This window comes from Castor canadensis, chromosome 14 (assembly GCF_047511655.1).
Source record: "Castor canadensis chromosome 14, mCasCan1.hap1v2, whole genome shotgun sequence".
In the NCBI taxonomy this organism is placed as follows: domain Eukaryota; kingdom Metazoa; phylum Chordata; class Mammalia; order Rodentia; family Castoridae; genus Castor; species Castor canadensis.
The window spans coordinates 14,033,703-14,037,722 of record NC_133399.1 but is presented as its reverse complement, the minus strand read 5'-3'; the positions used below and the strand labels follow the sequence as shown (position 1 = coordinate 14,037,722).

Below are 4,020 nucleotides of genomic sequence, written 5' to 3'. Positions count from 1 at the left end.
AGGCTGTCCCACACTGCTTACACACACAGGGTTTCTGTCCTGTGTGGATCCTTTCATATGTCAGAAAAGAACTAGAATAGGCAAGTGTTTTCCCACAATGCTTACATGCATCGGGCGTCTCTCCTGCATGAATTCTATATATTGTTGAAGGGAATCGGAATGAGTAAAGGCTTTCCCATATTGCTTACATACATAGATTTTCTCTCCATTATGAAGTTTTACATGTCTTCAGAAACACCTGGAAAAAAAACCTTCCCACACTGCTTACATTTCTGTTGTTTCTGTAGAGTGTGAGTCACTTCATGTATCTGACAGGAACTGTGATGCCTAAAGGCACCATCACAGTGTTTATTGACATAGTTTCACTACAGTGAGAGCCATTCATACTTCTGAAGGCAATCAAGAGACCTGGAGGTTTGCCCACAATTTGTATGTTCACACAGCTTCTCTCCATATTCCTGACACATATGGTTTGTGTTCAATGAAAGCTATGTGGGGGACATTTACTGATGCATGAGCAGAAAGGACTTTTTCACTCAGGCCATGTTTAGGTAGTGTTACTCCTGGATGAATTTTCTGATTCAGAATTTCCTCTGGAACCTGGTTGAAGAATTCAACACTATGACTACCTTCGTTATATTCAAAGAGTTTCTCTGCTACTTCACTTCTGTAAAAAGTGAGGAGCACATTATTATTTCTTTTATCTGGTGGTACTGGGGTTTGAACTCAGAGCCTCATGCCTCCAGGCAAGCCTTCTACCACTTGAGCACTCTGCCAACGGGTTTTTGGGTTGGGTGTTTTTGAGATAGGGTCTCATAAACTATTTGCACTGTCTAGTCTGGAACCTCTGTCTTCTGCCTGATCTGGTCTGCCTCCTGAGTAACAAGGATTATAGGCCTGAGCCAAAGGTGCCCAGATGAAATGCATTATTAAGGTTTTGTTTGCTAATGATTCACCCGAAGACGTGTTGACTTTATGCTGCGTAAAAATTATTGAACATGGTTTAGGAACATGGTAGGATGCCTGGGTGGCAAGCCAGAGGGTCTGAGTTCAAACACCAATAACTACCTCACACACACACACACACACACACACACACACACACACATACACACACACACACACACAGAGAGAGAGAGAGAGAGAGAGAGAGAGAGAGAGAGTCTAAAACTTTTGGTCATTCTCAGACTGAATTTCCTGCAATATGACACACGCACAATTATGTTCTAAACACTGGTATTCATGTCAGGTGCTGTCATACTGTCTCCCACACAGGTTTTCTGGCAAACCCTGAATGTCTATATCACATTTAGGAAAGTTGTCTAGTTTTGATTCACAATGCTAGAGACCACAGGAAGCATGTTGGATTCTGGCTTTCCAGGCTTCAACTGGCACTTTGTTTTTGAGATGAGTGACTTGCCCTCTGCCTCAGGGAGGAAAGCCAATCTCTGACTGGTACCTTTGGGGAGCAGGACTTGAACTTGGTCCTGTTTCCACCCTGCATCAAAACGCTTACTAATTCTTTGATGGAGGATCTACACCTGGACCATCTCCGTAGCCTTCCCAGCATCCTGCCTGTGGTGCACTACACAGTAGCAGTTCATATTCACAGCAAGAGCAGAGTCCACACATGAAACTCTACGAAGAATGCCAGGGTAGAAGGATGCTGTGTGCCAATGTCCTCACTCTATAGTGTGTTCCATTCTTTTGCAATCTCAGAGAAAATGACATGAAAATAAACAAATGTGTGAAAGAAGATCCTTTTCCATTTTAAATTACTACACATAAAAGTTCTGCGAACTACTAAGTTCTATATTCTTGAAGAAGCAAGAGTCTGTTTAATACAGATCCTGAAAAAACACGCACGTGGACGTGGGAATGTTGGTAAGTAGCAGAAGAGACAAAGTGGGCAGTTTTTTTCAGATATTATCCACTTGTTTCATACTAAGTTTGATGGTTTTTAGGGGACCAACTCATAATCCCATTGTGAGACAAATGAAGTCCTACTCTTACAGACACCTCGTAAATAGCTATGACTTTGTGAATGATACCCTGTCTCTTATGACAGTTCAGAGGGAGATTGCTACCTATACTTGATAAGCCACAAGAAGTGTCACACTCAAGATGTCCTCCTTTCACTGTTTATAAAGACTCCTGAGAACTATGAGTGACTTTCTGCCATTAGAAGAATGTGGGGCAACTAGAACTTTGTTCAGTCTTAACTTAATGCCGGCATCAAAACTTTGGTTGCCTTAGGTACTCCTCCTGCACTCAATGGAGAACTGCAAAGAAAACTGGTTTGGGAAGACCCAAGTGTACAGCGATATAATTCAGCAAGACTTTGCCAATTTTTTTCTACACTTTTACTCTTAAATTCCTTCTGCAGTTCAGTTGGGCAAACTCCTTTGATCTACATGGCAAATTCTTGATGCCTGCTGATGATGGCATGTTTTTTCACATGCCAAATCTTATTGAATACCATCATGGGTTAGAACAAACTGGTGTTCAAGACTTTTGGATTGGTTATGTTCATTGTGGCACCCCTCCCATTAGGGTAAAAGCATCAAATACTACGTTTGTTATGAAATGTACCAGAGGCCAACTACCCTGTGTATGGGGCTGGCACTGCCTATGCCTTCTCCAGTGAAGTGGCTGACAAAGTCCATGAGGTGTCACAGGCACTGAATTCTATTCTTTGTATAGATGATGTGTTCATGGGCCTCTGTGGCAAAAAAAATGGGAATAGTAGCAGTGTACCATATGTTTTTCCTAATGAAGGTAAAGCTCATTATCAACCTTGCATCTACATAAAAATGATGACATCTCATGGACATGTTCAATACCTTCTGCATCTTTGGAAGGATACTACAGATCCTAGGGGAAATATTTCTAAGGGTTTTGTAAAAAATATTGCAGATTCATTGAGATAGTTCTCCTACGCAAATTGACCTATACAGACACATATCCTTGCAGGGCTGCATTTTTCTAATAGTACGTGAACACTCAGATATTTTCAATGTCACTGAGCCAACACTGGATGAAAACACTTAAATGTTTTCTATACCCTAAGTAAAATGAATGTGAAGGACAAAGAGAGATTCTGCAAGCACAATCTATCAAAATGTGTCTTTCATTATGGAAGCTATTCAATGTAACATCTGATTCATGGCCTAAAGTCATTTCAGAAGAATTCAAATTTTGAAAGGGATAATATGAGTGAAAAATCAAATGCAAAATTCAAGCTTTTGTTTAATTCCACATGTATATATGAGATGTGGGGAAATTATTAAGAAACCTCAGTATTAGAATAACAGCTTTTGAAAATACCAAGTGAATGTACATTACAGCATTTCAAAGAAATTAATGTACCTTATTTTTGCTAAAGAGCTCTTGGTGGAGGTAGTGGGGGTGTGGGGGTATGGAAGCATTGCCAGAGGACAAAGTACATGAATCTGATAAAAGTCTCTTGTTCTTAGGAGACAGAGCAGGAAACTATCTGCACTTTCATTGTAAATGGCTGTGCTGCCTGTGAGGCTCAGCCTCAGAGCAATAGAGCTCTTGCCTAGCAAGGCTCAGACAAACACACAGATCATTAAAAGCCTCTTTCCTGTATAAATTATATAATATTAGTGTTTAAATGCTTGTACTAATTAGTAAAATTAGCCCATCCCTTTCCAACATCATAAACCACAGTATTTTGTCCCAAGTTCAGAGTTTTAAATTTAGAATAGTAAATCAAAGCTGTAGTATCTAAAACAATCTATTCTTGACTCGAATAACTATCAGAGAGGATCTTTATCTTTTAAACATGTCAAACTTGAAAGTAGCATAAAAGTGATGTAGAAATTGCCAGAGACTGAAAACATTTGTAAAGCTGCGTGTTCTTGGTTATTGAAGAGTTATGCCTGAGATCTATAAATAACTTAGACTTATTTTATTAAACACAATAAAAACATGTTCATGATGCAAACAACTCACTACAGATGTCTGTTTCTAGGGACATTATATAATCTCTCAAAG

At 39.7% G+C, this 4,020-nt stretch overlaps 1 pseudogene; it reads left to right on the top strand.

Moving 5' to 3' along the window:
* Window positions 1–1,857: 1,857 nt before the first annotated feature.
* LOC109679752 (lactosylceramide 1,3-N-acetyl-beta-D-glucosaminyltransferase-like) lies at window positions 1,858–2,989 on the top strand (annotated as a pseudogene).
* Window positions 2,990–4,020: the final 1,031 nt, after the last annotated feature.